Source organism: Mesocricetus auratus, unplaced genomic scaffold (genome assembly GCF_017639785.1).
Source record: "Mesocricetus auratus isolate SY011 unplaced genomic scaffold, BCM_Maur_2.0 Super-Scaffold_100026, whole genome shotgun sequence".
Classification (NCBI taxonomy): domain Eukaryota; kingdom Metazoa; phylum Chordata; class Mammalia; order Rodentia; family Cricetidae; genus Mesocricetus; species Mesocricetus auratus.
The window spans coordinates 7,591,554-7,605,220 of NW_024429207.1; the positions used below are offsets into that span (position 1 = coordinate 7,591,554).

The 13,667-nt window shown below is 46.1% G+C and overlaps 1 protein-coding gene and 1 long non-coding RNA gene across 4 annotated transcripts in view; one reads left to right on the forward strand and one right to left on the reverse strand.

Moving 5' to 3' along the window:
• Nucleotides 1-6,708, reverse strand: part of Irf2 (interferon regulatory factor 2) — a 99,888-nt gene extending 93,180 nt beyond the window's left edge. For 2 of the 3 annotated variants that reach the window (XM_005066675.4, XM_013110854.3), the window contains exon 1: nucleotides 6,517-6,708. The gene's annotated coding sequence lies outside the window, so the exon portion shown is untranslated. Of the gene's footprint in view, nucleotides 1-4,974; nucleotides 5,106-6,516 lie in introns of those variants that run through there. The other variant, XM_013110853.2, reaches the window with a different exon arrangement.
• Nucleotides 6,709-6,826: 118 nt separating this feature from the next.
• On the forward strand, nucleotides 6,827-11,194 carry LOC121134157. The gene is made up of 2 exons (XR_005871192.1): nucleotides 6,827-6,987; nucleotides 7,780-11,194. It is a non-coding gene; the product is annotated as an uncharacterized LOC121134157 (long non-coding RNA).
• The last annotated feature ends 2,473 nt before the right edge of the window (nucleotides 11,195-13,667 follow it).

Sequence of the window (13,667 nt, forward strand, 5' to 3'; positions counted from 1 at the left end):
CCTGTTTCTTCTATGTGTCTCCACATGTGTCTTCACTCAACTCTAGTTCATTTTGGCTTATCAGAGATGATAAAAGGAAATAAAAACCAGAATAAAAACAAGCCAAGACAGGGAAAATAACCCACCATAACTATGACCTTCCTGCCCAAGGAGACACGACCATGCAATACTGTTGTCCTTGACACTTTAATGGAAAAGTCAGTGTAGGACAACCATGATGTGAATACCATTTTTGAGATGATGACTAAGGTCAATATGAACATTGCCAACACATGTGAGCCCTATTCAAAGAAATACGTAAACTGTAGAAGAAAGTGGCTTTTGCTTGCTGCTTGCTTGGCATAGCCTCTAAGCCAAGGCGGGAAGAGATCCTTGAATAGTGGGTGGTTCTGTACCTTTGCCCTGGTCACACAATTGAGGGAGGCCGGAGTGAAGGACCTGGCATACTCCAGGGAGCAAGAGGTTCATAATGATGGAGAGAAGAGATATATTATATGCTGTAATATATTATAATACTATGGATTGTAGTCAATCGCAAATATAAAAGATTGTGGTCAGTCTCAAATCTAAAGAATCCTGAATGGTTTCTAAATGTTCCTTTCCCTTGGTCATTTAATAATAAACAAATGCATTTCCTGGTCCCCTAAGGATTGCAGAACTATGTAACCACATCTTATGGAAATTAAGGTCCCAAAAGGGGAAGTTACTAAAGAATGAATAAGACATAAAAGTCAACGCCAAGGCTTGGGGCATAACTTAGTGACAGAGTGCTTGCTTAACATGCTCAAGGCTCTGGGTTCAATACAGGGCACACACACATTTTATGTTCATGCTACATATGAATACAACTTGAAATTAAGTAACCGATATACATGTACTATATATTTGTATGCATATAAATTGTATGTGTGTGTGTGTGTGTGTGCACACGCATGCATTATAGGCTTCCTAGCCCATTCACCTTCCTCTGCACAAAACCTTGTATATGGCCAGTTGTTCACAAATGTTTGACAAGTGAATAAGTTTGTGTGTTACTACACTTAACTAACGATTCACTTAAAGTAATGATAGGCGATTCCTGGGTCCCTGGCAGAACTCAAAGTTCCGAGGGCAGTTGTCAGCTAGTTCCAGTCACTCTAACACAGACCTGCCAGAGTGCCAACACATTGGGTATCCCTGTGTTTGGATAGAACGTCATTTACCAGATTTGATGAAAACAGCTTTTTCAAGTTGACCAGGAGTTCCGACTGGAAGTCACAGGTATCTAAGCAGTGAAAAGAAGTCACATGAAGGCTTCCTAAATGACCACAACTTGTTTCAGAGAATCTATCCTAAGATGAATCTTGTCAGAGGTAAAATCAATTTAAAGGGCTTCCTGACAGTCAAAGGCTGGGAATCACAGGCCTACTGCTTTCTCTTAATTCAGAGAAAGCCCAGGGGATCTTTCTGACAAGGCCACAGTTGGGTGTCAGCTGTCCGAGGCATGTTTTTTTCTGGGTAGTATTTTCTTTGGTATTTTATTTTCAAATAATGGCTCCAGGTTTAATTCTGGTGTCTATACATAATTTGTAACGGAGTGGGGAGGACTAAATCAAAGCTTGATCAAACCTCCTTAGCTACCATCTCTACCAGCTAACACACCCCCTCAAGCCAGTCAGTTAGTTATACATTAAGCTGATATTCTTAACTAAATATTAATCCATGCAAGCCAAAGAGCAGAGCATGAATAGGGCAAACAGAGGTAGAAAGTTCTGCTCATCTTCCTCCCTCTATTCAGGAAAGAACATGGGGTGCCATACAGATGAAAAAATGACTTTATTAGTAATAATTCTTGCTATTTCATAGAAATGTATCTGTGTATATGATTATATTTTATATTTATTGTAAATCTATATTATCGGTGCTTATTTTCACCTGCCATGTCAAATTATTTTTATATATAGAGTGTTTAGTACTCCAGCAGTCTATAAACAAGAATCAACCAAGACCCTTTAAAGACAATGCAACAAGCCAGGTGTGGTGGCGCACGCCTTTACTCCCAGCACTTGGGAGGCAGTGGCAGGCAGATCTCAGTGAGTTTGAGGCCAGCCTGGTCTACAAAGCAAGTTCCAAGACAGCCAGGACACAGAGAAACCCTGTCTTGAAAAACCAAAAAAAAAAAAAAAAAAAGCAAGAAAATATAGCCTAGAGTTAAGCCATATCTATTGTAGTAGCAATGACTTAACAAGTCTGAAACTGTAGTGAAGAACATTCAGAACAAAGCACAGTGCAACCTGTGTATTGTAAAAAGGGAAAACATCTTCTCATACTCAGATCGTAACATACAATACATATGCGCTCAGCTGTAAGTGTGGGCACCCTATGCTATTTATGCTATTTAGAAAAGAGATCAAGAAGTGCCGGGCGGTGGTGGTGCACGCCTTTAATTCCAGCACTCTCGAGGCAGAGGCAGGCGGATCTCTGTGAGTTCGAGGCCGGGCTGGACCAACAGCCTCCAAAACAATACAGAGAAACCCTGTCTCATAAAAACAAAAACAAAAAACAAACAAACAAACAAACCAAAGAAGAGATCCAGAGAGGGTACTACCAGGTGATGGGGAAGGACAGAATGTAGGCAAAGGCAACCATGAGTCGTGAAGGTGGATACAAAGCTAGTATTTTTCTAGTTGCAACCCTGTAACAGGGTTTCATTTTAGTAGCAGGTAAGTGCGTACAAATGTAACTAATGGTGAAATATAAGCCCCCAAGTGATACTCCATGACTTCAGAAAGGGCCATTCTAACTGGATAGAAGCTCAGGGAGATGCATAGAGTTTGGGACTGGGCAAGTATTTGTTTGAGTGGCTACCTTAATCTAGTTGATGTTTGTATGTGTGAGTTCACTACAATAAAGTGATTTGATTAATGTATAAATAAATAGAGAAAACACTCATCCAAATCAGTTGTTCCATATCATTTGGTCTCCATGGATACCAGTTAACTTTCTCCTAGCACACACACATACAAAACTTTCATTCACATAACATTTCTCTGTTAAATATTTTCTTGATAATTTGTATATAGTAGTTTCCAATATTTAATATTTTGCCATTATTTTATATATCCTCCACAGTATAGTCCTAATTGTGATTCCCACTTTTATTTTAAAGACAGGGTCTCGTCTGTATCTGAACTTGAACTCACAATCCTCCTGCCTCTGGAACTAGAGGTAGTACCAGACACACTCACCTCAATAATATATATATATATATCCTTAACAATAATCTAATATAACTTAGAAAGTTAATGTGTGACATGTTTGTAGATTGCTAAAATTTACAGTGTTCTTTCATACACAGCATCACAATTGTTCCCCAAAGCAGCCCTACAAGTATGATATATTATTATCTTTCTTAAACTAACCGCCAAAGGTAATTACTGTATTTATTTTTGGTTGTTGTCAACCTCTGTGAAGCTGAGGAGGCTATCCTTGCTTCCAGTTGAGGCCACACAGCCTACCACTGTATCTGCCTGCCAGTTCGTGCCTCACAAATATTTGACAAATGTCTAAGTTCTCTCTCGATTACTTTAAGCCTGTTTGGTGGAAAGCAGATAAGGGACCTGTGACGTGATACCCCAGGTACAGTTCAGGAGACTGTTTGTTATTTTTAAAAAATGAAGTGAAAATACTGGAAATAAAATATAACTTTTACTAAATAAATCTAAGAAGGAAAGGGCAGCGCCCTTGGGTATGTGAGGAAATCAATGGATTTCAAATGGTGGATATCCAAAGTTCTAAGCATTCCACTCCTAGATTTAAACAGCTCTCACTAGTTCTAGTATATTAAATATTTGCTTAATGGAGTTTTTCAGGAGGTGGAAAGGGAAAAAAGTACAGCCATAGTTCACAGAGCTGTCAAGACTTTATGGCAATTCCTCTTTAGCCTTAAGTTGCTTCAAATTTTATCACAAATCCTCATTTTTTTATATATAGGTGATATTTTTACAGGTAAATGAATCTGAAACACGTGGAACTATTCCTAACTTTGGTCAACAGAAAAAAAGACAACTCATTGAGAATGAAATATGTTTAATTTTAAGATGCAGTAACAAATCATAACTACAAGATCTCCCGGGTCTAAGCGCAGGCCAAAATCTAACTTCTTACACAAGCGAGGGTGTAAATTATAATCATTCACCAATTACAGTGAAATTCCGGACTTTGCCCCGTCAATCAATAGATGTACCAAAGTTACCCCTTAGAAGAGATGCCAACTGAACTCCTAAATATTCCATTTGCTTGAATCTGCCTTGGAAAAGACAAATTCCAAGTCTGCATCGGTTTCTATTTTTGTGGCACCCCCACCCCAGCGAAAAAGAATGAGAGCTGAGAAAATCATAGAATCCCGAACTTGCACGAGCGATTAAGTTAAACAGGGCGACCTCTGCGGCCCTGCCCTGACCAGGGAGTGTACATCTGTCTATCCTACCATCCTGTCATCCGCCTTCTGTAAACAGTGGGCTAACAGACCTGCACCTGCCCTCAAGTACCAGAAGTACAGACTGCTAACTTCAAATGGTATTTGCAGTCAGTCGCTGTGAAAGAGCTAATAAATGACTTCAGGCTTGACGACAACCTCGGTAATTCCTGAAAATGCACAACAGGAAATGTAACTATCCTCCACCCTCTGGAGCCATTCATCAAGAGCAGCCCGGAGTCCCAGCCACAGGGAAGCCAGTGGCAGAAAGCTAACCCCAGTACCACTTTGCCTTCCTGGCACAGACACAAACCAAGGACAAGGAGTGCCCACACCGGAGGGAGAAGGGGAGGAGGAGCATGTCCCCAAGTTTCAAACACGGGGTAGGGGGGAGGGGGTTAAGAAGGACTGTAAACCGGCCTGCAGACAAGTGACCACCTCGACTGCCAAGCCCCAGGGTCTTATTTACATGCGATCACCAAGGATCTTGCCTCCACCGGCTGACCCGGGTGTCTCACCTGGTGCTCGAGCACAGTCCTGGCTCAGGGCTGAGGCTGCCGGCCTCCTTCACTTCCCTGCTCCTAAGGAGCAAGGAGCTGAGGGTGGCCAAGGATCCAAGAGCTAGGGCCCAGCGGAGGCACCGGCTGCCGCGTCCCGGCCCTGCGCTCTCGCTAAGGCTTCCCGGGCGGCTTAGGGGCGCCGGCCCCCAAGGCCGTGTGGCGGGGACTGGCCCGGCACCGCGATTGGCCGCGGCCCTCATCGCTCGCCCAGAGAGCCGGGCCGGCGGGGCGGAGAGGAAGTGGCGGCTGCCTCTCTGCACCAACCATGTTCGGCAGGCGGGCGAATGTCACCCGGCGCCCGGAGCGGGTCGGAGGGCACGGGGCGGGCACTCGGATCTCCACCGAGTCCCGGAGACCCCCGAGGGCTCGCCAGCACCCCACACACACACTCATGCCCGCGGGGTCGCCGCTCGGTCCCCGGAGGCTCCCCGCCCCCACACCTCGCCCAGTGCCGTAGCCAAGGCGGGTCGGGCCCAGCGCGCCAGGCCGGCCCGGGGGCGCCCGCGGGGACCCGGAGGCGCTCGCAGCTAGGCCGCGCCGGGGTAGGTGACCCCTTCTCACAGAGCCCTCCCGGGACGCGCCTCTCGGGTGCCTTGAGCACCGGGACAAGTGCAGTGACAAAGCCCCGAGGCCAGGCCAGGCGCTGGCCGGCGGATAGGAGGACGCGACGTCCCTGGCGAGTGGCGGCGGCCCAGCCCCCAGGAAGCCGGGCGCGCCGGCCAGGCCCGCGCCCAGCCGCGAGCGGAGCTCGCCCGGCCCGAGTGGTCGCTGGCACCCGACGCCCGTCACCCGATCCCGAGCCCCGTGGGCGAGCGCATCCCGGGAGCGCCTCACAGCACCCATCAAGTTTACTGTGGCCACTGCCCGGGCATGGGTATCTGGGGACCGCGGGTGCCAGTCTATTTACACCAGAGACTGCCGGGAGAGAAGGGCCGCCGGGTACCGAGAAGAACCCTGTTCCCTTCTTTGGACCTGGTGGCGACACTGTCTGTAAACATACATACACACACACACACACACACACACACACACACACACACACACACACACACACACCAATATTATTTTAAATGAGGCCCGACTCCAGAGAACCTGCACCCACAACGCAGGACACCTGGGGCGCAGAATCACACAGAGCGGATCTGGGTCCATAGAACCACCTCTTCGCATCTGCAAATCCAAAAGTGAAATTAAACCTCCACTAACCTCCTCCTCCCTCTCTACCTCCTCCTCCTCCTTGCAGCCTCAGCAGCCCCAAGTACCAGCAGCAACAGCAGCAGACCCTGCTTCCCCTAAAATCAGATGATCCATAACTGCGCCGACTCTTCCTCCAAAAATCGGTATTAATATTTATGAACCCCGGCATTTTTCCGTCTGCAAAACATCGTGTCAAAGCATCAGGACGCACATACATACAGAGCTCCTCCTGTCCCCATCAACAAGCCCTCGAGAGAAAACACACGCACAGTCACAACTATTATTTGAAAAAAATGTTGTTACCTCTCAGTGTGCTTTTTTTCACGCTACCAATACAATCCCGCAAGGTGTAAGTGTTGTTAGGGTGTGTAAAATGGAAATGAAAGCCCGTCAGTTGAATAATCGCAGGAGCAAAACTAAAAGTTACTCCCCGGCTTGCTTGAGAACAGTCCAGATCGAAAGCAAAACAAGGAGAGGAAACTGCGAGGAGCCGAGGCTGGAAATCCCCCCACCCCCGCCCTCTCCCGGCCCCGCTCCCTCCCTCGCTCCCCCTCCGCCCTCCTCCCTCCCCGCCCTTCCTCCCCAGTGTTTGTTTCAAGCTTGTGCAACCCGGAGGTGGAGGCAGAGGGAGGGCTCCAGCCGCCAGCCGGGAGGTGCGGAAGTTCGCCGCCGCTGTTCATTGGCGGGCAGCGCGGCTTTCATCATTTCTCGGAAAAGTCAATTTCATTTTCACTTCCCCACGTCGCGGCTGCGGGGAGCAACAAGCGGCAGCGCGTGAGTGTGTGTGTGTGTGTGTGTGTGTGGCTCGCGCCGAGGGGCGCTCGCTGGAGAGGGGGCTCCAGAAGTGGCGGGCCAGGCGGAGGCTTGGGATCTGGCCACCAGCTAGTGACCTTGGGGGAAGGAAGGCGGTACCTGACGCTGCATCCTACCTCAAGGTGGGAACGACCAGAGTGGGGGCCGGGACGCCTGGGGACCCTTTCTGACCTGTGGGTTGAGTGTTCAGAATCTCTGTGCTCAGGCTGCACACACAAACTTATCTTGGAAAGTCGCCCGCTGCAAAGGAATGTAAGGAACGAAGTCAGCTGAAAAGAGGGCATTACTTGCCTCCCTACTTTATTGGATCGCCTACCGGGGGTGAGGGGTGAAGGGCTAGCTTGGCACTCTGTGTGGGAGCTAGGGTGATTAGAAAAGCCTTCCCCAAGGAAGTCACTCTCCAAGGCTGCTTTCACGTTCCATTCCTGCAAGATGAGATGGCCAGGGCTGTGCTTTGCTTAACTTAAAATGTCTTGCTTGTGGCTGGCCCTGGAGGGAAAGCTAATAGTGCAAGTTACTTCTAGCCAAGTTCAAATTTGACCCCCTTACTAGCTGGACATCCTTGGCCACTGTCCTCCACAGTGGAGATGATAAAGAACTCAAGAAGAAGGTCGGGAACCTATGACAGGTGCAGCAGCTGCTGTCTATTAGCTCCTCTGGGCCAGCTCACTTGGAACCTCCTCCTCTTTGGTCGTTTAACTTGAGAAGTATTTCGTTACATTTAGTTACATCTGTTTCTTCCTTGGCTTACAGTCTCCTCCGCCTTCGCTAGCCTCTAGAGAAGGTTCCATCCCAGGAGATTGTAACTACGTGTGTGTACAAATCTGAAAGCCAATTCTACCCCGTTTGTCATAGAAGTACTGCATTCCACAGACAAGAAAAGGAAACGTATCCATGTACTTGTGGAAGGAAAATAGGTGAGATTAAGGACTCTGTCTTGTCTCTAAATTAGATTTCCCTCGTGCACACATTGTCTTTATTCCTCCCCTAATAACATTGTACAAACCTTGCTTTCATATTTCATACATCAATAACCATGAGAGTATACAAACTACAGCATAGTTGTCCCTCTTTATCAACCTGGCACCTAAGTTAAAAGCTTCATAACCACCAGTCAGTCATTCTTTTCTTGCATGCTTTTTGTGTGCACGAGTACGTGTGTGTGTGTGTGTGTGTGTGTGTGTGTGTGTATGTGTGTGTGTACAAGTCATGTACTCACAGAGGTCAGAGTGGCCTGCTCTGTCATTCTCTACAGTATTGCTTTAAGACAGAGTTTCTCACTGAGCCTAGAACTAGACTGGCGGCCAGCTGCTCCAGCAGTCTTCATGCCTCTGGCCGCCACAGCACTGAAATTAGGTGGGCACATGGCCAGGCCTGGCTTTTCAAGTGAGTGCTGGGATTTGAACTCAACTCCCCATGCTTTTGCAGCAAGCACCCTTCCCCGCCGAGTCATGTCCACAGCCCCTTCTTTTTGTTGTTTTCTTTGAGGCTGTTCTGCTCATTTTAGTTTTGCTCATTTGTCCGTTTGTTTGTTCATGTCTCTGTCTGGTTTTACACAGGATCTTCCAGGCTAGCCAGAACTGTAGTCCAAGTAGTCCTGGAACTAAAGATGTCCCTACCTTAGCTCCCGAGTCCTGGAATTATAGGCGTGTGCTCTCTGTGTGTGTTTATTTTAATCCACACCCAGATGATTGTCTTTTCTCCCTAGAACAGGGAGAGGAAGGGAAGAAAGGTGCCTTTCTGAACTTCTGGCTCAGTCCAGTATCAATTCAGCATCCTTTATGTGTAGGCCCAAGGAGAGAAAGAAACAATGAGGTCTGGTGGGGCCAACCAGTGTCACCTCCCTAGTATCCATGGCAATAGCTGCCTCAGTGGTGAAGACTCAGGGAATCCAGACAGGACATGACCACAAATCCTAATGACTTACGGCCGTGCACAGAGGCTGGTCCTGGAACCCCCATTGCTGGATACAGAAAGCATCCCGACTATGTGCTTCTGATGACTGGCCTCCCATCCATAAGTCTTCACGAAATGTTCCGTCAGAAACTGGACCTGCCTGCTCTGAGTACAGCTCCATCTCACTGTTTGAGAAAGAGCAGCGTCCTAATGATGTATGTATTGTGTCCTATTATGGCTTGATACGCAACAAAAACGTTTGCTTGGGCTGTTTTGGTCTTTGCAGTTGCCCTTGATACCTTCCCACAACGTCCATCCAATCAGTTGTATCAGTATGCATCCAATCACAATCAATCATGTCCTATACACGTCGGTGCAATGCTCCAGTGTCTCTGGATAAAGCACATCCCTAGAGCACTGCCTTCAATCATTGGGGTTCCTGAAAACCCTGCCCAGTCTTCCTTGGGTTCCTCTATTAGACACAGTGTTATCAAAGTTAAGTGGGAACTTACTTGTCATTCTTGTCCTCTCTCTGCCCCTCAGAAACCCATCTGGAGCTTTCAGAATAGAGGCCGTATTTGTTATAAGACATATAAAGTCATTTTAATGTGGTGGCAGACTGCCATCTAACCTCGTGTGCTGCCTGTGCACCCTAAAAGACCTGCATCTCTCCCTTGCTAAGCCAACTGGCTTCCTTTTTGTAGAACATCAGAGTATTTCTCATATTCCTTGTTTATCATTAGTTTGGTGCCCAGCACATACATGGTCAAGTATGTTAGAATTCACAATTCCTTTCTCTAAGTTCTGTAGGAATAGTCTAGACTTTCTCACATCATTTGTTTTATACTTCAGTAACATTTTAAATGGTTATTTTTATTTTACATGTATGAGTGTTTTGCCTGGGTGTGTATATATGCATTGTGTGTGTGCCTGGAGCCCACAGAAGTCAAAAGAGGACATCAGATCTCCTGGAACTGGAATGTGGATGGTTGTAGGTCTGCATTTGGGGGCCAGAAACTGAACCTGGTTCCTCTGCAAGAGTGGTGAGCGTTCTTAACTGTTGAGCCATCACTCTGGATCCCTTTATTAATATTTTAATACAAGTGTAACTGGTTACCATTATATGAAAGTCAGAAAATATGGATTAGCTGGAAGAAAATAGCATTGCTGAGCATGCTAGCCCACGACTGTAATCCCAGCACGTGGGAGGCTGAGGAAGGTTGATCCTGAGTTCTAGGCAAGCCTGGACTACATAGGGAGACCTTGACTCAAAGAAACAAGGTTGAAGATATAGCTCAGCTGTTAGTATTTTCTTAATGTGAGCAAGGACATGAAATCCAGCCCCCACTATGTGCATGAATGTACACACACACACACACACACACACACACGGGGAGGGGAACCTAAAATTTTACTCTCAGAATAGATCTACTGATATTCGTATGTGCTTCCAACTAGTAATTTTTCAAATGTGCTGTTTCCAATCTTCATCTGCTAACCATTTCGTGTGCAGACTGTACTTCCCATCTCCCTCTGGGCTTATGTGATATCTTTCTGTCCTGTTCCGTTTCTTGGCTGGCTTCTCTTTTTCTGCCAGCCCCCTAAATTATGGTGTTTCCAAGCATTCTATCTTCAACCCTCTCATTTTCTCATTTTATATGCTCTTTATCTTTGGGTGCACCCATCCACGCCCAAAACCCCAGATATCGCTACAGATGGTCCTCTACTTAGCAATAGTTCTACTTACAATTTTCCAATTATGCAGTGGTACAAAAGCAGCAAGGATTCAGTGGAGATTTTGCATGTTGGTCTTTTAATGGACCAGCACTATGCAGTGTAATACTTGCTGAGCAATGGCAGACATCCTCAAGGCAGCCACAAGATCACCAGGTGAAACAGCCCACACCCTGCAATGTACCAGCTGCCAAACTATAACTTTCCCTAGGGTAGGTATATCAAATGCATTTTAGGAGACAGTATTTCCACTTGTGGTGGGTTTGTAAAGGTCAGACCTCTTATAAGTTGAGAAACATCTATATTTGGTGATGGTTTCAAAATAAAATTCTGAGCTATAGTCACCTTACCTCCTAGATGCCTGTGAGATGCGTATATATGTACATACTTACATACATATTCCAAGTTCAGGTCAATGCTCACACAAGGAAAACACAGAAAGTGTCTCCCTATGTCACTCAGGCTGCCTTGAAGTCAGGGTCCTCCTCACAAATTCTGGGATTACAGGCTAAAAATAAACTTGTAACATCTTGCCCTACAAACTGATATTTGTCATTTTATCAAGAGCCAGAAATCTGGGAAATATCACAGCCCCCTGCCCCCACAACACACACAACTTTTCTGAGCCCCTGGGGCTCCCCTAGGCATAGGTACTGCATGCAATTTTCCAGACCCTTAAACTCATAAAACCTAGGATGCATAGCACCAAGTTCTTATGCCCTTGATGAAATGTCACTACTGATCATAGATATAAATATGACTCAGAACATCCAAATGATACTGATACACAGTCATAAATATTTCTTGGCTCTTTGATGATATACAGCACACACACATTAATCTCTGCAGAAAATTAATCAATACAGCAAAATACAATGCTTTTGATAGTCTGTGAGAAAAGTCTCATTTGCTGAATGATATTAAAATGTGTTCTCAGGCCGGGCGGTGGTGGCGCACCCAGCACTCGGGAGGCAGAGGCAGGCGGATCTCTGTGAGTTCGAGGCCGGGCTGGACCGACAGCCTCCAAAACAATACAGAGAAACCCTGTTTCGTAAAAACAAAAACAAAAAAAAAAATGTGTTCTCAGGGATTGAATTTCTCATTTCATCTGCAGAATGGATGTCCTACAGAATCTTCTTGGGTGTGTTGATAGTGTTTTCTTTCTCCTCAGGAGGGTTGAGTAAAGACACTGGTTATTTAAACAGGGTGTGGGTAGATCTCTCTGAGTAGATCTTGACTAAGGGGGAAAGATTGAAAATACACTAAGAGTCTCTTTTTAAATGAATGGGCTTTTAATTTATCTTGCTGTGAGATGCTTCAACGAAGTAATCATCCAATTAGCAAATATTTGCTGGGTACCCAGAATGTGTCTCAGCACTGGCTGCATAGCAGTGAACCAAAGGAATGAAAAACACCGTTGTCTGGGACTTTCTTTTTTTTTTTTCAGTCTAGTCAATTACTGTGTTCATTTCCATTGTAGCATCTTAGTAATGGTAGGGTCATGGCCTGTAGCTATTCTAGCATCCCTTAGAATTGTACATCATAGCTCTAAGAAGGTACAATATATGACATGTTAACTCGGGAAGTATAAGTACATTTGAGATGAAGTCAGAGACCCTCAGCAGACTGCCAGCAAGTACTCTAGTTCTGTCCACAGGGTCACTGGTACCACTTTTGTGCTGGCCACTGGGGTTCTTCTCCGAGGTTCTAGAATTCCGGGTGGGGGGAGGGCATAAGATGAGGGCTTCACACTTGCCAGAGCACATGATCAATATAAAAGTAAGTCCTGCACTGCAAGAACCTTCTGGTGAAGTCCAAAATGAATAAAGACGGGTGGGTTAAAGGTTAAATTCTAGCACAGACAACGGAACTGCAGTGCTGTGCAAAGCCCATAATGGAGTTCTGAGAGACTGCTAACACACTGAAGAAAGTTTTGAGCATGTTTGCTCATTGCTTCTATTTCACTAGAAACAGAAACAAAGTTTCTGTTACAAAATTATGAAAATCATGAGTTTACATTGGGTAATATATTGCCCAATGCTTAATAAATATTCTGATGAATAAAAGGGAAATGTAACTCTAAAATTTCCAAGATAGTCTCCCTTCCCCTCCCCCTCTCTGTGTCTGTCCTGTCTCTCTGGGTTAGGTCTGTCTCTGCCTCTCCCTCCCTCCCTCCCTCCTTCCCTCCCTCCCCCCCATTCTATCTCTCTCTCTCCTGTAATCATTTCCCAAGTGTTTATGAGCTCAGCTGCTACTTTCAAAGCCAAGGGAGAAAGTGTCCATAGCTTTATCTTGATGTTCGTTAGAAAGGACTGCTGTGATACCTTTAGGGATTAAGGAGAGAACTTTCAAATGTGCAACCTAAAGTCAGCCAAGTGCAGTTAGAGACATGGTTCAGTTGGTGAAGTGCTTGCTGTGAAAGCATGGGGGGTCAGGGGCCATATCCTCAGCACTCATCTAAAGGCTGGCTGGGGAGGTAGACGCCTATAATCCCAGCTATCTCAAGGCAGAGGCAAGCAGATCTCTCTAAGTTCGAGGCTAGCCTGGTCTACATAGCAAGTTCCAGGCCAGCCAGGGTTACACAGTAAGACCCTGTCTCTAAACAAACAAGTAAGTAAATACAAGGTCACCTTCTGGGAACTGGCAGTTAGATTTCAGCATGTAAATGAGGTGGGGCAGGATTTAACCCATAACACAACCTACCAGTTGTCGATGATGTACAGAGGAGCAAGTTGGGACAGACCCACCCAGAGTCCAAGGCTCACATCTTCTGGGAATTGACAGAAAGTGTTGGGAAGGCATGGGATTCGGCAAGAGGTGGGAAGAGCTAGCTCAAGGAATCTAGATCTTATTCTGTGAGCAGTGGGAATTGTGAGGGGGTCTATGTGAGATGCACCTATGGTTTCAAAAATCACACTGCACATTTCCCAATAACCTCTTCAGCATCAAAGACATGCAAAGATTTCTCAACTTGCTGGCCTCTTGGAGAATTTGCAACTGTTCCTACATTG